Source organism: Manis pentadactyla, chromosome 3, assembly GCF_030020395.1.
Source record: "Manis pentadactyla isolate mManPen7 chromosome 3, mManPen7.hap1, whole genome shotgun sequence".
NCBI lineage: Eukaryota > Metazoa > Chordata > Mammalia > Pholidota > Manidae > Manis > Manis pentadactyla.
Window position 1 is genome coordinate 95,671,464 of NC_080021.1, and position 22,222 is coordinate 95,693,685.

Sequence of the window (22,222 nt, forward strand, 5' to 3'; positions counted from 1 at the left end):
ATTTAAGCAAAGAGGTGAGAGAAGAGAAGACAGAAAAAAACACATATGTATGTATATGTATGCAGAGAGACTGACAGATGAGATGGATGGATGGTGGATAGATATAGACAGATAGATAGATAGATAGATAGATAGATAGATAGATAGATAGATAGATAGATGATAGATAGATAGGTGATGGGGAAGCAGAGGAAGATTTTAGAGGCAGAAAATAAATACAGTGTTTATTCTACATTCTAATGGCAGAAGTCTTAGGACACCCCCCTTGGTCTCTGCATGTGTCCCCATTTCAAGGGACCCTGGAGGGGCAGGTGGAAGTTGTCCTGTGAGCCCCTCTGTGCTTCAGCCCCAGGACGCTCTGCTGGGCAGCTGGTGCTGGAGGGAAATTGGCTACTTTGATGGGAGGGCATAACTAACAGAGGTTTGGCCCTTTTATTCAGAAACTGAAATAACCAACTTGAAATCACATTAAAAATGTTCATATAAATTTCTCTAGAGGTTGTAGACACATTCACATCCAGTGATTTATGCATCACCATGGTCTGTATACTTGCCCTGAATGAGCACTTTAAAAATAAGAATGATTAATTAAGATCAGGTCTACCTAGCCCTTCTGCTTTTTAAAAAGGATCCCCAAACAACAGATTTGTTGTTTTATGGATTGGTTTAGATAGAACGGGCTCACTTGATTACAATGCCACATGCTTCAAATATTTTTACTGAAACTGATCATGCCCCTGGGAGAGCCTTCCTAACAGGAGAGGTTAGGCAAGGGCCCCGTGGGGAGAAAATGGAGATCACTTCAAAGGTTTCAGTCTTTGAGATTAATAACAATAAGAAAAAGGCCTGCACACGAATAGGGTCCCAGTTCAGGCCTTCCTTGTCTCCATCCTAGTCTCCAACTTCTCCTGTCTTGGTGAATCTGAAAACATGGTGGTAGGCTTCTGATTTTTCTTTTTTTCCTTCTTGTCTAATGGAAAGTTTTATGGGACCAAAGGCAGAAAGACATGCATGGAGAATCTGGTCAGATTTGGCCACTTTCAATGAGGAAATGAAGAGATCGAAAGATTGTTACCATATTCCAGAGGTTTTTTTTCCCCCCAGTGATAACTTGTAATCATATTGCTTTTTGCTCTTGAATATTCCAAACATATCTGAGTTGGGGATATTTTTTCTTAGTTTATAAAATAACCTCTAACACAAAATAAGTTGTTCTTATTCCTGACCACACATGAAAGTCAATGAGATAAACCTAATGTTTACCAAAAAAAAAAAAAAGAAGTACAAAACTATTGCAGAAATAGTGACTTTTCTTTAACTTCTGCTTATTTTGAAAATCTCATTGGTTCGGGTATATGAATGTTGTCCAGATTCCTAGTTTATCCAGGGTTCTGTTGACTCATCTGAGGGTGTTTCTTAAACTCCCCATAATTTCCTCATTTTGTGAAAACGGAATGGCATTATTCCTCATGATCAGAGTTATTGTAAAAGGAAACAAAATACAAATATTGCCACTTAATTCCTCCATTGAATCATTGGGACAAACATCATAACATATAAAGAACTGTAATGTATGTTTTATGTCCATTTCATTCATTTCTAAATGTTTGTCCATGTGAATGGCACTTCTGAATGCATTTGTGAATGTCTGATACAGAACAGTGCAGTGCAGACCGTAATAGTATAATCCAACTGTGGCATTTAAGGAAGGCTATGAGTTCTTGTGATTTCACAGAACAAGTCATAGGAGCCCTTTTCAGACATTTTTCTGACATCTTCCTACCAGATCTTCCAGGACAGGAGCCCATTCTCAGTGCACGTAACACTCTTTCTCTAACATGCCATAGTCCTTGTAACCAAAAATAATTGAGTTTTGTTTACAAATAAATATATATATTTAATTGTCACTAATTACTATACAGCTGAAAATTGGCTGTCACTTGCAATTAGCAAGTGCTAAGTGAATCTGTAATTGATATTCCATCATCTGTCTTTGCCACTATGGCACTTTTTGAGCAGGAAAACCCAGTGCCATGGTGATACGCAGTTCCTTTTCTTCACTCCTTATTTATTGGACTAATAACATCTAATAGTAAATGAACACATCCTTGGGACAACAGCTCAATCCATTTTCATGGAAGTGCCGCACAGCATTTTGCCTTTGATCTGTGAAATTGGATGGTTCAGTGTCTTCAAACACTTCAGGAGAGATGGAGGTGGTCAGAAATGAGCCAGGCTGGCACAGTGGCATTTGATTCTACAGATTCTGACTGGTACCTACCATGACAGACCAGATGCTGAGCTGGGTTTGAGACATACAGAAATTCATTGGTCTGTGGTTTTTGCATTTGGCTTTGTGGAAAACAGACATCTGATTGCCCTGCCCTGCTGAGGGTGAGGCCCCTTCCTCTTCTGTTTATTCCTCAGTGTGATCAGTTACTCGGCATTCTTCCCTATCAAAATGCATCTGTTCATTTGTTCACTCAACACATCTCTCCTATGTGCAGGTGTTGAGCTGGGGACCAGGGATAGAGCAAGTTGCAAAACCAGACCTGGTACCTGTTCATGTTGCTCAGACTTTAGTGGGAAGAAAGATGTTGGTCAAAGACTTGTCGTGACCAAATGTCAGATGGCACCAGGGTAAGTGCTGCGGGGAGAAGGGTGGTGGTGAGTCGTGTGATGGGGGAGGGTTGGAAAGGGGGGCCTGGAGTCTGAAGGTGGACAGGTTAGAAGCAGGTGGTGTGACCAGAGCAGAGAGCACAGGATGGGAGGGAGGCACAGTTGGTGCAAGACCAGAGAGGAGAGGAAAGCAGTGCCCAGACCACAGCAGTCCTGGAGGCTTTGTTATTCTGGATGGAGTGAGGCCATGCTCTGACCTGGATTCTGAAAGGCTCTCGGCTGCAGTGCAGTGATCACACTGGGGCACGCCTTGCTGAAGGCTGAACCCTGAAGAACTCGGTCACGTGTGGGATAGCAGAAGCACTCCTGCGTGACCCCGTGGGGAGCGCATGTGTTCATCACTTCCTGGCCAGCCCTAGTAGCCGGGACTCTCTGGACCACTCTTTACAGTCCATCTTTTAGAGGAGACCAATAAGCCTGGGAATAAAGCAACTGCCAGCAGGACTCCACAAGATAATACGGATTGTGTTCATTAACCTTTTGTTGTAAGAAGCTATGAGAACACGGCAGAATGAATCAAATGGTGAAAGAAAAGAATACTGTGGCCTCCTAAAACTCTTCTTTCTCTGCAGACTATTCTTTCCCCTGGGGTGGAGACCACCCCTTGGTTGTCTGGAAATGATGGTGGCCAGTGTTCAGTGGGAAAAGACTGGATCACTTAAATGCAATGGGCTTGCCATTACAGCACTGGCTGCCAACAGAAAGCCCTGAATGCTTCAAGACAGTGAAGGAGAAGCCACATTTCCCACGGTGACTGCTGGGTCAGCAGCCCCTGTTGCCTTTCGACCCTGGACAGGCACCTGCCGAATCTAGTGCCCGATGCCACCATGGGAGGCTGCGCAACGGTCCGGAGTGACTCCGGCATCCTGGATGGTGGGGTCTGGGGATTGTTCCCACTGGTCTGTGGTGAGTGACAGGGAATGAAATCCAACTCAGGCACATTGAGTCTTTGCATCAAAGAGACACTGGTGTGGAGTCTCCATTTACTCAGAACTTCAGCTTGGCTTCCCTCACACTGGGCCATCCTAGAAGGTTCTTTGTTGGATCGCTGCTACTCCTGGTTTCTTCCGTTAACAATAGGAGTTTCAGGCGCTAAATGACCGATGTGCCGCACTGGTCAGGGTTCACTGCAAAGAGCAGAGTCTGCTCTGGCTAGTTTAAGCAGAGAAGGATTTATTACATGGCATTAAGTGACTCACACAATCATTGGTGACACTGAAGAAAATGAAGAAACTCTAGGCTGAGCTTCCAGGAACTGCTCCCAAAGGCACATCACAGAAATGGACCACCACAGGGCTGCAATTCTGTCATCACCAGAAAGTCCCCTGCCATTGTAGCTGCAGCTCTGAGCGTCCAAGGTTTCAGGTGTGTCCACGTCAGTTGCACCCTGCTTCTATTGCCTCTAAGTCAGTTGAGAATTCAAGTCCCAGGCAATTGGGTTTGGTGGAACATAAATCTCATTAGTCAGGGCTCTGGTGAGGATTGAACTAAAAGGCTGTGTGTATACATATAGCAAGAGATTTATGGGCTCCATGGGTTACAGAGGTTTGGCAAATCCAAAATCTGCAGGGCATGCGAGCAGGCTGGAGACACGGGAGCAATCAGTGTTGCAGATGAACTCTGAAGGCATCTGCTGGCAGAATTCCCTGATGTTCGTGGGAGGGTCAGTCTTTTGCTCTATGCAAGTCTTCAGCTGATTGGAAGAGGCCCATCTATATTATGGAGGTCTGTCTATTTTATTGAAAATCCACAAATTAACATGTTAACCTCATCCACAAATACCCTCAGAGACATATTCGGAATAATATTTGACCACATACCTGGGCACCACTCTGGCCAAGCAAAACTGACGCTTAAAATTAACCATGATGTGCCCAGTTGCAAGGGAGTGTAACAAATGTCTCTCCTCCCTCCTCCCTGCAGTACAGGAAGGGACTCCAGAGGAAAGATGCAATAGCTGTGTGTGAGCCAGTCTGCAGAGACTGCTAGATGCTACAGAGGCATCCTTGTGCAGTTAGAGTAACTTCTAAGCTAGTGTATAGAGTCTTGGAGATCAAAGATACGGTATCACTGTTACTGTGAAAGAAAGTGAACAAGCCAATTTAAGTTCTGTACTAGATGTGGGGAAAAAAAAAGTTTGACTGCTTAGGTCACTAAGACAAAAGCAGGGCCATACACTAACAAAGGAAGACTTGTAGAGAAGATTTTTTCCTAGTCCTGTTCCTGGGTGTTCACAGGGGTTCCAGAAACAGTGATTTTAAGTTTCCACCTTTCTTCATAAATAATGTGGAAGTCTCTTCACTTATATCCATTTCCCCAAAGTAATAGACATTGATTTTTAGCCAAATGCCTTTTCCTGGAGCGAACACCCCAGGTCTTCCCACTGGCATTTAGCAGATCAACTCTCAAAAGTTTCTGCCTTGACCGTTGAATAGGACTTCAGGCCGATTGACCCCCGATTAAAGTGCAAAATGTAATAATCATTCACACTGGGACGGAGGTTTATATTTTGAAGTAGGTTCATATCTGTTGTTATTCTTTGATCATCACGACAGCCCTTGAGGCTCTTCTTTTTCAGATGAAGGTATGATGATTCCTCTGCGGAGCACACGGTCCTGGAGCCGGCAAGCCCTCCCCTCACTCGGCTCCAGGCGGCCTTCCTCCGCGCCGGAGCCCAGCTTCCCTGGGATTTGTACCCACGGGCATCCAGAACTCCAGCACTGTCAGCAAGATGCTGGGTCTTAGGTAATTCTCAGCTTTGCTTCAGGACATCCTATTTGTGGTACCTCACAGTGGTAGTGAAGTATGCCAATTGTTAATTTCGATTCACTCTCACGAAATAATCTCTGAGTGGTAGACTCCAGGTGCCCTCAAATGTGCTCTGTTTTAACATTTCTCAGGCAGTCCCACAAGGGGGCACCAGGAGCTCTCTGAGTGGACCCAGTTCCCCCAGCCGTTCTTGTGATAGTTTAAGCCATTCCTTATGCATCGCCAGAAACAGAAAACTTCACACTGATGAACTTTGGGGCAAAAATGCACTTACTACAGCTTACTTGGTCAAAATTCTACTTTAACCCACTGGACGGAACTGGTTTCTTCTCAGAAGCACGTGCTAAATGTAAGGGCTATTTCCCTCACACCCTTATTCTTGCCCTGTGTTAGTTCGTGGGGTATTTTCTCATAATTAGGTCCCGCTGATGTTTATCAGGTCCTCCCACCTCTTAACATGCCCCCCACGCCTCACGGCATGTGGATACAGCAACCCTAAGAACTAAGGTCTAGTGATGTTCATTTAATGTTGTAAGCGCCTCAGAGGCGGGGCCCACGCCCTGTGCTTTGTGTATCCCCGCAGGCTCCGTGCAGCGGGGCCATCTTGGCGCCCCCGTGAGGAGGGGGCTGTGCCCTGCACACAGCGGTCACTCAGACACCGGCCCACCAAGCCTCGGAGACACCCAGCATCATTTCCGCTGCAGTTTACTCACTGAGTCCACCGCAGGGGAGCTCCCACCCACTTCAAGGCCTGGGGAAATGGGGTCTTGATGGGGCAGCGACAACATTCTGGAAGAGCATGTGGGACTAGAAATATGACCGTGTCCACTTTTGGAAGGTACAGTCTGCCTCGGAGTCTGTTGTGTGATGGTGCGCACAGCAGATGGAGGTAACAGCAGCCTGCGGAGGGGCAGATTTCCTTGTCACCATGAAACGATGTCCCCTGCTCTCCAGTGCCAACCTTCCTTGTGCTCCCGGAAGGGCCGTCTCAGAGTGGGCATCCAGTGGGCATTTCTCTCTCCTCCTCAGTCATGCTATCCTACTGCCCTCCTGGCTCAGCCGCACCAACCCTCATGCCTTCCCCGGATGCTCTGGTTCACAATGTTCTCTCCCTTCTTATACCACTGACTGAGCCCATACACGCCTCCTCTATTATGAGTTAATTTTCTTGTGTGTATGTTTACCCCTCAACTAGATAGTAACCCCTTGGCATTTCTTCCACTGCCTTACACAGAATGACCATTCAATCAGTGGTTCTTGGCTAAATTATGCATTCATTACATCACCATAAAGTTCATCTCCATGGGCTACATTTCAACATGGAAGAAAACTGCCACCCCATGACCTATTTAAAAATGTGGCATCTCACTTGAGTGCTGGGATGCTCTTCAAAGACAAGAAAATAAAGGTCAGATCTGTCTTCTTGTTTTTCTGGTCTTCATGCAGTCATAGCTTTGTACCTCTGGGGGTGAGAAGAACTGGATCAGTTCATGATTGCTTAGAATCAAGCATAAAAAGAATGAAGACATTTATCTCTGGGGGTGGTTAAAAAAAGGAAACAGCTGGGGAGGGTCAGAATAAATGGAACTGAGTGGGCACGCCTCACTTTGCCTCTTTGTGTGAAAGAGCAGATGGTGGGAGGGTGAAAGAAATGAGTATTTCAAGTTGCTCCAAAACTGGAAACGGATGGGCATAAAGTCATTATCAGGTCCAGTGAATCCTGGTTAGAGTTAGGGGAGCAGATGATGGGAACTAATCTGTTTGGGACTTCAACATCCTTCCAACAAAATACCCCAAATTGCAACTAAATATGTTACCCCTGGTGTAAAGCTTATAATTTTTCACAGGTGATTTCCATCGACTTCTTGAGGCTCTGTTATTTTCCATTGATTGAAGGCTACATATTTTTCCTAATCTGAAAAGCCCAATGGGGAGAAAATTTGTGTCTGTTCTCCTCCCATCTCTTAATAGCCCTGTTCCCAGCTGCCTTCAGTCGTGTTCTTGGCAGAGGGACAGGTAGAACCCTACTCCAAGGACTTGAAGAATATACCCTAATTAGAGGTAAGATACAGACCCCAAGATGTACTCTGGGCGATGGCACCCTGTGGGCAAGAGGGAAGGATGGCTGACCCGAGATGAACTGTGGCTGTGATGATAGTAGAGGATCTTATTATATATCCAAGTTTGGATAATCCAAAAATCAGTTATTTTTGGTTTACAATATGATGTGCTATTTCCATGTCAAGTTTCACTTTTCAATTTGTGTTCTGTTTAATATCACAATATCTCTGAATGGCCTAATGTGCACCCCAATTTGTGGCAGTGAAATACGCCCTGGCAGTATCTGTACCAGGTGTCCATTCACAGTAGTAGATTTCTTTCTTTTTTTTTTTTCATCCTTAGTGGGCAAATAATGGCTACATGATTGATTAAAAGGTGAGGAAATGTTTTTTTTCCAGCACGTTATGTGTACCTTTTTACTCCCTCCATATTTTTAAAGTGAAGATTGGGGTTCAAAGAGAAGCCTCATTTTATTTTTCGCACCTTAGAGGATAAAATCCTGAGGGCAGGGACACTTGGTCTCTTAGAGAAAACTCCACGGCTTGTCAATCAACACCATGCAAATACTGGGTGCATGAATGCCAGGTGGTAGGAACTCAATAATATTTACAAAGAATAGGATGAAAGTTTCACATAAAGTCTTCTTATATAAGAACAAAATGATGTATTACATTTAGCTGAAGCCTTAAATGAAACAAGCCACGGATGGCTCTTGCTCATTCCTTTGCTTCGCATGGCCGTATCTCTAGATTTGGCCCTGGGGTCTGCAATCATTCATCATCCAAAGGCCACGGAGGCATAATTCCTCTTTAGAATGAGGTTGATTCTGAACATGGCTGGTACTTTGCAGTCATGTCTCAGAAACACGTAGAGGCATGGGGGGTGGGGGATGCTGTCCATACCGTTGCCATGGCGCCATGCAGTGTTTCCACAACACAGCCTTCCCACATTCTGGCCAAGCCAACTTGGAAGGTTTGCCCTGCGTGATGCTGGTCAGGCTGGAAAGTGATCAAGGTCACTTCAGGATTGCAGTTCTCATTTTGTGTATGGAAGTTTAACTCTGACATAAACATGAGCACAGGCTCCAGATCTACAAGGGGTGATCCTAGGTGGTTTGTGAATTTGTGGGGTGTGCTGGTGTTTTAGCTGCAGGATGCTTAGGTGCAGGAAGCAGTAGAAATGGGAATGAGAGCAAAAGGAGGTAGTGAGCTAATGGCAAGGACAGCAGCGATGGCTAATTTTCACGGTTCCAATATTTCAGCCTTTTCTACAAAAGAACAAAAAGGAATTCAGGAACTTAATGTAAACGTGAGTTTAAGGATGTCTTTTTGATTCTTGGCAGTGGCAGACCACCAAATTGGGGCTTATGGTTGTTGAGGAGAGAGCTCCCTACCGTCTCCTAAGCGTAGTGTGACCAGCATGGATATCTACATGCAGAGAAATCCACACGTGGGCTCAAACCTCATTTTAATCAGCAATTACATGGGAGTATCAAGAATCCAGGGAACAAAGGTCACTAACTGCATTTACTCAGAACCAGGAAAAACCTAGACCTGAGCTGAGAGGGCTCCTCCTGCTGGTGGCCCTGCAGCTGCCCAGGGGCGTCTCTGAAGATGTGTCAGGATTTCCACCCCCCTTCCACCTCCACAGCGGCAGGTGGGCTGCTCAGCAGGATTTCCTCTCCAAGTCAACCCCGCCTCACCAGTCCGCCCTCAGCCCTGGCTACTTCACCATTCGTCCTAGTTACAAAATGGAGGGGACATCTCAATATTTTTCCAAACTTGCCCAGCTGGTTAAATATGAAATAATTACATATTTGTTTTTCTTACCTTCCCTTTTAAACAGTAAAGGACAGACATTATTCTAGCCCGTGTTGGAATCCCCTAACACACCTTGTGTTTAGATAATAACTACATGATAAATATCTGTTTAAATCACATTAATCAGGATGAATCAAAGAAATGGACATACACTAAAAACATGTGGGGCCATTTCAGAATCCCTTAATCTACCAGGAATTTTTTGTTCCCCACACAGATAATTTTTTTCACCCACACTCTACCTACTCTTCTCATATAATTTATAGGACAGTAATTTTGTTAATCTGTAACTGGTATTTATATCATTTCTTTTTTTAGAAACATCCTTACACATAGGTCTTTACATTGGGTATCCCATACACTATAGTGTGGTGGACACATTGTTTCATTAAAATAACACTGTCCTGATTCATATATGTAATTTGCATTCTTAGAAACATCTTTTTTTAAATTAGAACACATAACACAAGACCTATGCTCTTAACAGATTTTTAAATGCATAATATAGTATTGTAAACTATAGGCAGCATTTATTCAACTTGCCTAACTGAAACGTTATACCCACTGATAGGCTTAACTTGCCTTTCCTTCCACCAGCCTCTGGCAAGAACCTTCTACTCTCTGCTTGTGTGAGTTTGACCATTTTAGATTCCTCATACAAGTGGGATCATGTAGTATTTGTCTTTCTGTAACTGGATTATTCCATTTAGTATAATGTTCTCAAAGTTCGTCCATTTTGATGCTTTTTTTTTTGAGAGGGCATATCTTATATTTATTGATCAAATGGTTGTTAACAACAATAAAATTCTGTATAGGGGACTCAATGCACAATCATTAATCAACCCCAAGCCTAATTCTCAACAGTCTCCAATCTTCTGAAGTATAATGAACAAGTTCTTACATGGTGAACAAATTCTTACGTAGTGAATAAGTTCTTACATGGTGAACAGTGTAAGGGCAGTCATATCACAGAAACTTTCGGTTTTGATCACGCATTATGAACTATAAACAATCAGGTCAAATATGAATATTCGTTTGATTTTTATACTTGATTTATATGTGGATCCCACATTTCTCCCTTTATTATTATTATTAGTATTATTTTTAATAAAATGCTGAAGTGGTAGGTAGATGTAAGATAAAGGTAGAAAACTTAGTTTAGTGTTGTAAAAGAGCAAATGCAGATGATCAGGTGTGTGCCTGTAGACTATGTGTTAATCCAAGCTAAACAAGGGCAATAAAACATCCATGGATGCAGAAGATTTCTCTCAAAACAGGGGGGGAGAGGTTCTAAGCCTCACCTCTGTTGATCCCCAATTTCTCACCTGATGGCCCCGCTGCGAATGTGCCTGTCTTAGGTTGTTCCTCCCTTGAGGAATCTTACCCGTCTCTGGCTAACCAGTCATCTTCTGGGGCCATACAGGGAGATGTGAAGTTGGTAAGTGAGAGAGAAGCCATATTGTTTGAAAAGGTTAGCTTTTTACTTCTTTGCAGATTTATGCCCTGTGGCTTCTATGCCCAGCATTTGTCTTGAGGTATCTTTAGCACTTGGAGGAATTATGATACTCAGTAAATTCGATATGAGGCACGAATTCTATTTAAGGGTTGTAATTAGGGAGGAAGAAGAAAAGGTATAGAAGTAGCAGGCGGAAGAAAACATGGGAAGATTGATTATTTCTTTGACATGTCTTCTTGTAGAGTAATTTAAGCATGTATAGGTTTTAAACTACTAATTAAATTGCACACACACATTAACATAATAGGAATACAGTTACATAACCAAAGCAAATCTATAATTACCAGCCATCTCCAGTGAGGCCAAGAAAACCAGTTAGGCACCCTAGGCATTTGTGAAAATTTGTCTATGATATGATGGATATTGTCCAACTGTACTTGAACAGTCTGAGAGAAATCAGACAAATTAAAACAGCCCATTCCTGGGAACTGTTCACATCCCATATGTTTTTTTAACAGTAGATAGTCTGTAGTTGTAAGATTTTGGAGCACTACAACTTGCACTTCTCCTAATTCTTGGTTGAGTTCCAACAGTGTAGATCCAGTCAAATTTGTTGTTTTAATGTATGCACAGGCCAGCTTAGATATCTCCTTCCTCATTCCCATGGCAAGTCCAGGAACCGGTGGGATGAATGCAGCTACAACTGCAGCATCGCCTGGATCTTTGTTGGGGTTTTTTGATGATCATCTTCTGGTATGACTCTTCCAGAGAGTGCTGATTTTGGAAGTTCTTCTTCATATCGTATCTTAGTTCATTTTTGGGGTAGCCAAATTAGGCTTTGATCCTCTGTATAAACACAAACAGACCCTTTGCCCACACTTTGATCTGCCCTTTATACCATTGTGTAGAACTCATTGGAGGTCACCACAAAGGAACTGCTTTTTTTTTTTTTTTAAGAGAAAGGAATATTATCAGAAAAGTGTACCTCCATAGCCGATCATCTGACCCCTTTTAAGTGATCAAAATTAAGGATATTTAAAGCATGCATTAATCGTTGATTTATAGTTAGTTTTATCCCATCATGGAGTAATCCCCCTTTTCTTTTTTTCTTTTTTTTTTTTTTTGTTATCTTTAATCTACACTTACATGAAGAATATTATGTTTACTAGGCTCTCCCCTATAGCAGGTCCCCACTATAAACCCCTTTACAGTCACTGTCCATCAGCATAGCTAAATGTTGTAGAATCACTACTTGTCTTCTCTGTGTTGTACAGCCCTCCCCTTTCTCCCACCCCCACATGCATGCTGATCTTAATACCCCCCTTCTTCCTCCCCCCCCTTATCCCTCCCTTCCCACCCATCCTCCCCAGTCCCTTTCCCTTTGGTACCTGTTAGTCCATTCTTGGGTTCTGTGATTCCGCTGCTGTTTTGTTACTTCAGTTTTTCCTTTGTTTTAATACTCCACAGATGAGTGAAATCATTTGGTATTTCTCTTTCTCCGCTTTGCTTATTTCACTGAGCATAATACCCTCCAGCTCCATCCATGTTGCGATGCATTTTTTTCAAGGCTGAATCTTCCACTGCCTTTGTGTACCACATTCTCTCTATCTATCCATTCATGGACATTCATTTTGTTGTAGAGTCTTGGCGATTGTGCACAACACTGCCATGAACGTGGGAGTGCAGATACCTTTCCAAGATGCTGAATTTGGGGGTAAATACCCAGAAGTGGGATGGCTATATTATATGATAGGGGTATTTTTAATTTTTTGAGGAACCTCCATACTGTTTTCCACCGTGGCTATGCCACTTTGCAAAATCCCACTAACAGTACACGATGGCTCCAATTTCTCCACATCCTCACCAACAGTTGTCTTTGTGGCTTTTAAACAATACCAATTCTAACTGGTATGAAGTGACACCTCACTGTGGTTTTGGTTTGCTTTTAAGGTCAGCAGATTGGGTTAGTAGTTTTATTCTGGCCGCTTACTGGCTCTGATGTGATCCCCTATGTACAGAGCCTGGCATATGGTAGGGTTCAATAAACGCGGGCACCTTTCTTCTCTGGCTATGAAGAACCTATCAGTAAGCACTGTCAGAAGTGATGCCTGGAGCCTTGTACTGGTGCTGCCTCTGCCCCCCTGCTTAGGGGCCCTTCAGGAAATCATGTTAGTTTCTTCCTTCTGTTAAGAAGGAGTGATGGCTGGTTTTGCAAAGGAATTAGACACTACATTTACACGCGCTTTGTGTCCCAGAAGAAAAGAGTGCTGAAGACCCCAGATCATTTCTCTGCTGTTTTCAACAAAATTAATGTGTGTCTATTTCAGGGACTTACACTTAGCAGGGAACAGGTAAAATGCCTGAGTGAAGGAGGAAGCAAAACTCCCCCACTGCCAGCATCCGGCTCCTTTGGGCATATGCCCAACTTTGGGGAATTCTTCCACTTCGAGTCCTGCCTCCCATGGGGAGGCTTCAGAAGGCTTTGTTTCTGGGGCCAAGTTGCAGTAAGTTGAACAAGAAAGCTCTTTGCTCCACCCTCATTTTTCTTTTTCCCCAGGGCACCTTCCTGAGAGCAGCTTGCTGGGCAGTCAGATTCTTAGGGGAGGATTTCAGCCTCCGGCTTTGGGTCTTTTCCATTCAGGGTCTGCAGTCCTGGTTTTCAGGGGGACACAGAGGCACAAGGAAGAGCTGATGGAGAAGGCAGAGGTTCAGAGATTTAGGACCCCCGTGTGGCCCAAGGACGTGGGCCTGGGCCTGACCTGGGAGCTTGTGGGCAGTGGAGGGTCTCGGGTTCATCCTCTTCCCCGGGCAAAGTCAGAATTTGCAGTGTAATGAATTCTCCAGGGGATTTGTAAGCACTCCAATGCTCGAGAAGCCTGGTTTGGAGAAAAGCCCAAGCAGCCGGTTCAGAACTGTGAAAGGGAATGTGTACTTGACCGAGTCGGAGACAGTTACTTGGTCTCAGCATCAAGGAAGGCAGAAAATTCCAGAAGGGTATAGAATTAAGAGTGCAGTTCTAAGGCAAAGATTCCATTGTAGAAGCTAGTGGGTTCCTTTAGCTACAAACCTTGGGCAGATTAAGAGTCTGACTGGCCCTGGTAGGGGAGGGTACAAGTGGGAGGAAGGCAGGGGTGGGCAGAAGAAAGGGATGGGGGCAGACAGATCGAAGTATTTTCTTACTAATTTTAGAGCAGTACATATCCATTATAAAAATTTTAAACACTACAGGAAAGTGTACAGTAAAAATGGACATTAGAATTGCCTTCCCCAAGACTGCATTACTCATATAAAATTGATCAAGAGCACAGACTCTGGAACCAAGCTGCAGGGTTTGAATCCCATCTCTGGTGCTTACCAGCTGTGTGACTTCAGGTAAGTGATGAACTTCTCTGTGCCTCAGTGTTCTCTGCTGTAAAATGGAGGTGATAGCAGAGTGACATATGTGTAAAGCTCTCCAAGCCGTGCCTGCACATAAGTTTTATGTTTGGCTGCTATGATTTTAATACTTCAGTGATTTTTCACACTTAAGGTTTTGATTTCTTTGACACTTTTGTGGTAAGGAGTGGATAAGGAATTAAGGAATTCATTTTTCTTCCTAATGGTTAGCCAGCTATCCAAAATCACTTATTGACGAATCTGTCTTTCTATGCATCTAATGGGTTGAATTGTGTCCCCCTAAGTGTTGTTAATGTCCTCACCCGCAGTCCCTCCGATGTGACCTTACTGGAAATGGGAGCACTGCAGCTGTAATCAGTTAAGAAGGGGTCATACTGGAGTGGGTGGCCCCTGATGCAATATGTCTGGTGTCCTCAGAGGAAGATGAAGACAGGGCGTGGAGGGAAGATGGCCACGAGCAGGCAGAAGCAGAGCTGGGAGGGATGCGGCTGCAAGCCCAGGAGAAGGCCTGGGGGGCCAGAAGCCAGGAAAAGCAGGAAGGTCCCTCCTCGGGAGGCTTCAGGAGGAGCACGGCCCTGCTGACACCTCACTTTCACCCCTCTGGTCTCTAGGTCTGTAAGACAATGACCTTCTGTTCGTTGTAAGCCACCCAGTTGGTGGTGCTGTGTTACAGACACCCTGGCAAACCAGAGCGACACATAATGGACACTTATTCCTGTGCCTGAATGATGTGTTTTAGTGATCCATAAATCCAGGTCAGAAGAAAGAGATATTGAGAGTTCCCATTTTTTTCCCCAATAGATAGTTTTCAAGATAAAATTTGACATCTTAACACTGAAAGGGCTACATCAGTGACTATTCCTGGCCATTGTAAAAATTCTCATACTCTTCTGAAAATCTGAGCCCCTGTCACCCCACTTCTCACCCAGGCCCCCAACACCAAGATTCCTGCTACTGTGACACCTCAGATAAAGAATTAAACATCTCAGCTGCCACGCTGCCTTTTGCTAATTGAGGGAGATTTATAAAACGTATACAACTTAGTGTTGGCAGTGATGAAGAAACTCCACCGATTGCTCTGAAGGCAGCATGGTGCAAAGTAAATCTTTTCTCCTTAGTTTATGACAGTGTTCATAGCTTCTAAAAATTCTTGGTGGAGATGGAGAAAGAAAGTGCCAATGCCAGGTCCTATTTCACATGAGTGAAGAAAATCAGATTAAAATAATGAATGGCACTCCAGGAACTATGAGGTTTCCTAGGGGAGCTAATGAGTGTCTATGGAGTCTTAGCACGAGACCCCCTCTGTGGCATATACAGGGATGCATTTCATAGCAGCTAAGCGTCAGGAAATATGCTTTTAATTATCACTTAAGATGTAACCTGTCAGAGGTATTAATATCACTTGTTTTTAATGAGAATTGATTTTGAGATTGCATTACCTAGAAAGCCTAGGATAATGGAAACCCTGGTTCTTTCCTGAGAACTTAGTCACCACATGTTTCTGTGGTGAGGCTCCCCTGCCTGGGCAGCCACCAGATACCTGATCTGCTCACATGTGGCCCACGCGGAGGCCTGTTCATTAGCCTTTAAGTGATTTCTGATGAATGAGACTGCACAGAGCTGAGCCTGGCTGGCGCGCTTTGCTGCAAAGTGGGGCAGCCCTAGGGAAAAAGTAATTAGGGGTTTGGTCTGCAGATTGGCCTCGTCAGGGTGAGGGTATTGGGCAGACATGCTGGGCTGGTGGCAGAAGCATCTGTCTGAGCAGTGCCCACCTCTGACTGACCTTCCACTGTCCCCTGACCCTTTCTGAAATGGGCAAGCAGGACCTGGAGAGGCCAGGTGTGGATGTGCAGAAAGGCAGCAAGAGGAAGGAAAAAATATATGGTTATTCAAGTGTGTCCCAAACTTAAATCATTCACATATCATGTAACAACTTCCTGCTTTTCTCACCATAAACTTGCACTGCCTTTACAAGGAGTTACTTAGCATTTTCCTTTAAGCTGGGTTGATGAACTTTGCAAGGAAAACTTAAATCACTACCATAAAAGGATTAGCCTTATTAGGAGACTTACTTCTCCAGTTGTATTTATTTTTTTACTGACACATATTAGACATATAATATTGGGTATGTTCAAAGTGTACAACATGTTGATTGGATATATTTACATATTGTGATATCATTGCCATTGTAAAGATAGTTAACACCCCATCACATCACACAATTTCTTTTTGTGGTGGGAAGAATTACACTTTTCAGTTATGGATGGATATTCTTTCCCACTGATGGTCTTGCCTGTGATTTCTTTGTTAAAATGGATATTCGAGAGGTGGTAAAGGCATAGCACATGACCTGGGACCTTCTCTTGTTCCTTGTCAGGAACAGGCTGGAGGGCAAATTGCACTATGAATAACCTTTTCACTATGAGATCCCGTATTATTGATTTTTGTGTGTGTAGAAAACCTAAGAGAAAATGGGGTGTGCATCCCTCTGTTTGGAAAACAGTGATATAGTCCTGCATGATTATGTGGGGCCCATGTGGGCAGATCACATAAGTGGAAGTCAGAGGAAGGTGGACAAAAAGGAGACAGAGAAGTGGTAGCAAGAGACCCACTGAAGAAAGCTTGCCTCTCTTGCCTTGGGCCAGATACAGTTCTCAGGAGAAAAATGCTCCTAAAACCAGCACCTCCTCAGTCTCTCAGGCCTCTTTGTTCTCCCCTCCATGGGATGAGTATGAATTGCTCCCCCTCGATATCAGACACCGTATGACACCAGAGAAGCGAAGACAGAACCGCTGTCCCCAAAGGGCTGGCCTCATTCCACAGTAAGCAGAGAGGTTTGCGGAGAGCTAGGGTCTCCCTGGCAGTCATCTGAGTTGGATGCTGGGGCACAGGCAGCACCGCAGGGAAAGGGCACTGCCTGGGGGGCCACCCCAGAAACACGCTGATACGGAAATGGGGTAATCACCGCCAAGCTAGCACATGGGCAAATAGCGCTCATGGCAGGGCTGCGGAGGCCCCTGACTTCCTGGGCAAGCGGGAGTATTGTGCCCAACTTTACTGTGTTTTGCTGCCCATAAAAGGGGAACATTGACACTCAACACCAGGTACCACTGGTCATTAAACCTCCAAGTCTGGAGGTAGCAGTGTCTCCACTGCAATTTCAGTTTTGACCTCTCTGAACGTGTTTCCCTTGGGTGTCCCCAATGTGGGTGTTAATCAGTGGCTCCCAAGGTGGCTTTTCTGAGCCAAGGCCTAGGCTAGGCAGTGTCTCCTGAACTTGGTGACCATGGCATTTGAGGTGGCCACCAGCCCTGTGCTGCTCATCCTAGGCTGGACCAGGGTAAGAACTTTCTGGAAGTTCTTGGAGTTGATGTTCAAGAGTGGGGAAGGTTCTAAGCCAAACACAGAATTGAATCTGGCTCACTCTTGGCTATTCAAACACTGGTTATAGAGATTCAACCTGCTGCTCACATTTGAACCATGTCTCTGGTCCTCCAGGAGAATGTACCCAGTCCAGTTTATTCATCTTGAAGCAGTTTTGGCAGAACACTATTAGGGCAGAGCATGAAACCTCCGCAGAATTCCTCGAGGCTGGGGAAGTTCTGTGGGTCTCACGTATCCCTGCTCCTTACCATGAATGGCTGGGAGCCCCTCTTCTTGATGTCCGTTCACTGTCCCCAAGCACATAGCTCTGTGGTTGGGAGGCGATGTCACACTCAGCGCAAGCTGCACAGGGTTTTCTTGGACCACATCCCAGACCCTGAGCTGGAGTCAGGGCCTAGTGATGCTCACTGCCTTTCACTGCCCACACAAGTGTGCCTAGAGGTCTCTGAGGACAGTGTGCGGCAGCAGAGCCAGGCTCGCAGGTCAGTGCAGGAAACTGCCCTTGGACACCCCTCAGCTGGCGCCAGATCTTGGGCTCCCAGCCTCCAGAACTGTGAGAAATGAGTGTCTGTTGTTTAAGCCACATGTTGGGGTATGTTCTTATGGCCACCAGTGCAGACAAAGGCCTCACATGACAAAATCAGAGAGTCTCAGCACTTCATATGAGAAATGAGCAGGGGTTTCAAGGAGGCAGTAAAACTCCAGCTAGAAGAACCCAACTGAGACAAGGGGTCCATGTCTTCGTTTATGCAACAGAAAGGCTGCAGCCAGTTGGGCCGCTTGTTAGGCCCCAGGGGCGGGGCTTAGTCCCTGCTCCTCCCTGCTCCACCCTCCTCAGTGACAGTAAGTGCAGACCTGACCGACCTCCTCTTTGCTGATCAGTAGACAGAGGCCCAGCACAGTCCTAGTGCCGAATCTTGTCTTCCCCACTGGCTGGTGGCAGTAGCATTTGGAACAACGTGTGGGGGTAAAGTGTCTCCTGCGGAACGGGCCACCATTCCCATCCCTGCAGAGGCACGTTGTCTCTCTGGCACACAGTCCAGGGACTCAGACCCTTTTCACTTCCAGCAGAGCAGAAAGATAAAAACATGATGAGGTCTCCTCCACACCCTGATGGGCACCTTTCCCACAGCCTGGGAGTCTGAGAGCAACAGGCAGGCTCATGGAATCAGAACCAAGTAAAAAGAAAAAGACCATCTGGAATGAGCTGACCACACCTTGGATAACCCCAGTCCCTGTTGTCTTATTCAGAAAGGCTTGGGACCCACTGTCCTCATGACCGAGAGGCACTGGGGACGATTCCAGGGGTGTGCTTGGTAGAGAAATTCAGGGGCTTGGCTCTTTACTGAATACGTAGCTATATGCCAGATGTGGCACTAGACTCTCTCCGTACATCAGCTCATTGGTTCCTTGCAGTCTCTGGGAGGCAGCCATTAAGATCTCCCCTTTACAGGTGAGGACACTGAGGCTCTAAAGGCATTTGAAGACCTCCCAAGGGCACACGGAGGTTACAGTCCACAGAGGACCAGGATCCCGTATGGCTCACTAAATGCTTTTCCCAATTTGCTGTATTGTCTGTCCATATTGCTTCCTCTGTCATAAACAGAAAATCCAGTAACATAGGACCATCAAGACTCCACCTTTTTCTCAATTTTGGCTAAAAATCCTGGATCTCACTTCTGAGAATACGTTTCTTGATGTTTACTGGCTTGGTTACTCAAACTGTCAGCAGAGGTGTTTTATTCCTTGTAGGTAATCTCCTGGAAATGGGTCTCTTTTGAAAACATTTTTTTTCTCCCCATAAAGGACCCAAAGAAGATTTTTAAAAAGAATCAAATTAAAAAGAAATTGATCCTTTGTTGTCTTTTGCATTTCCCAAAGTTATTATTTTTTTAACAGTGAATGTGTTTTGTTTTGCAATCAGATAACAACTGTGCTTTGCTTGTAATAAAAAATGAAGGGTTATCAGCTCATCTGCCGATGGGAGCACAGAGTGGCATTCTGCAATGTGCCCCCTCTCCCTCCACCCCACACTGGGGTGCTTGCTTCTTTTCACAGCTCTCCTAATGAGGGACACTAATGCTAAGTCTTCCAATCAAGGAGCTTTCACACACATAATCTCTTCTCAGCTGCCTGTAGCTTAAATAGTTGATTAGAAGGCAGAAGATATTTACAACAATTTTAGAAGTAATTTTGGAAGAGCATCTACTTGTCATCTCATAGACCCATGTCCACCTAGTACAAAATGGTTGAAACAATGGTCTGCTCTGATTATTTTGAATTATGACAAATAGTAGCCATTTTTAAGGCTTTTTCAAGTTTAGCTTCTTGCCATGAGAGCGGTCAATCACGGTGTTCCGGGTGTAGAGAAGGGGGCAGGTATTAGGGACACAGGAGAGCCCAGGTCAGTGCAGTCATGTGGGAACCTTTGCCGTCGCCTGAGTGTGTCTATCCAAGCATGAATACTTCTGATCAGATCAGAAAAGTGGAGCATTTAAAAAAATTATGCTGCATGGTTTATGTGCAAGCAGTTGAATGACTTATTAAGAAGTGGGAGCAGCCATGTTTTATATGATGAACAGCAGAAAAAGAAGAAGAGAGGAAGGAAGAGGGAAGAGGGAAGGCAAGAGAAGAGGGAAGGAAAAGAGGCGCCACCCGTATTGTCCTACAGAGAAGTTAGATATTTGTGATAATTTAAAAGCTCTTTCTGATCTGTAATCCATTTGTGCTTTTCCTCTTTGCCTCTGCCTCTCAGGAAGCTTGCTGTGGTTGCACAGCCCTCTTCTGAAGGGGCAGGGCCCCCTTCACTCACAGATGTTCAATACCTACCCACCAAGCTCAGCCACGAGTCATCAACCTCCTAGAAGCATCAGAGCTTCTAGGCCGCATCCCCATCCGGGCCGCACCACTGACCAGAGGATCCACAACTTTCTGCCTGGAATCTCCTGAGCTCACGGCCAGCCCTCTGCTCAGCCAGCCCTCTCTCTTCACTTTGGAGCTCCTAAGGGTTTCGTCCTTCAGGTCAAAAATAAAGGACTGGGAGGATTTTTTTTTTAAGTTGTGGCAAAATATAGGTATTTGGATATATATCCATAAGTGTGATTGTAGTTCTATTTGTGACCTTGTTTTAAATGTAGATTCAGCGGCATTAACTACATCCAGGATTGGTACATGGACACAAGGATTTTGAGGTCAAGCACACAGATGTGGACTCTACCAAGGAGGGAGATCACCACAATCTCCAGGCTGAGAAAGGAAACACAGGGAGTTTGCTGGACAGGCTGTCACTCTCCGCAAGGGACAGGCTTCTCACTAGCTTGTCAGGAGAGTTTAGCAAGGGGCCTTTTGCCAGGGGCCTTCCTCCCCAGCCTCTGGTCCCTGTCACCAGCACGGATCCCAGGGCTGGTGCACTTGGGCCCTCTGTGGCCCAGCTCTCTCTCCTCTCACCCCTGCCCCATGGCAGCTGCAGACACCCCAGGCCATGCACCTGCCCTGCAGACCCCGTGGTCACCAGACCACTGGTGAAGGGCCTGGCCTGTATTACATCAGCATCTTGCCTAAAACTCCCCCAACAGGCCTGGCCAAGGGAGCCCTGCAGCCCTCCCCTCTCCATGGGGTGCTAGAGTTTCCAGGCCTGGCGGGGAGCAGGCCATGGAGAAAGTGCCGTCAGGTTTATCAGAGTTCATCTGGCTGTCTAACAGCAGGCGCCGGGCTGCCAGCATCACGGTGGCTTGAATTTCAACCATTTTCTCTGCTCAACACCTCTTGGGCGCTGCCGCCCACACATAATAAGTTCCTTTCTTCCCCAGCAAGCTGGCAATGCAGCCCCGGACCCCCCACGTGGGGACACTCAGGGACTCTCAGCTCCATCAGACCACCGGGCTGCTCACATTCCTGGTGGCACCCTCAGCTGTAATCCCAGCCGCCAGGGCAGAGGCGTGCCAAGGCCTTGTCGGCAAGAGTGGGTCAGCGCGCAATGACTGGGGCCTGGCTGTGGCAGGCTGTGTGGTCACCAGCCGGTCACTGGGGTTAGCCTGCACTGGGACCCTGTAAGCAAGAAAGAACAGGCCTGCCTCTTTGTGACCTTACAGGGAGGTCTTGGGAACTGCTTTGCCTAAATGGCAAAGTCCAGGGGAGGAAGGAACTAAAAAGGGAAAGACTAAAAAGCAACTCTAAGGTGTGTGGCTCAGGTTGGGCTCTGCTCCCAAGGGAGAGGCCGACGGGTGCTCACAGGCCCACAGGCGTGAGGTGGGCCTGATGCAGCCGGAGGCACTCAGGTCTGAGTGTGTTTGGCTGTCCCCGATGGTGGGTAGAGGGCTGCTTTAGTAAGAGATTTACCTGGTACTTAGCTTTCCCTTTTTGAGAGCAAGAGAGATTCCATGTTTTAGATTTCCTATTTCATCTGGTGCTCAAACGTGACCGTGACTCAAAAGACATGATGCATCAAGGCACAATGCAGTAGGAAGGTCTATGCAGACAACAGCACAACTTGGTGTTGAGTTTCCTCTATTATACGTTAGCTCTCTGTTAATACACCCAACACACCTCATTTTAATAGCCACAAACCACTGTAAGAATGTACCCACAATCAGTGTACGCTGCCATCTTCTGATGCCACTGAGGCTGTTTCTTAGTGCCTATGTATCTGTTTTTATTA

General features: G+C 45.5%; 1 long non-coding RNA gene across 1 annotated transcript; it reads left to right on the forward strand.

Annotated features, from left to right (window-relative positions):
- The first annotated feature begins 5,186 nt into the window (after positions 1–5,186).
- On the forward strand, positions 5,187–20,368 carry LOC118923897 (uncharacterized). Its single transcript, XR_005029372.2, has 6 exons — positions 5,187–6,856; positions 7,296–7,509; positions 13,113–13,289; positions 14,014–14,157; positions 14,599–14,792; positions 20,321–20,368. It is a non-coding gene; the product is annotated as an uncharacterized LOC118923897 (long non-coding RNA).
- The last annotated feature ends 1,854 nt before the right edge of the window (positions 20,369–22,222 follow it).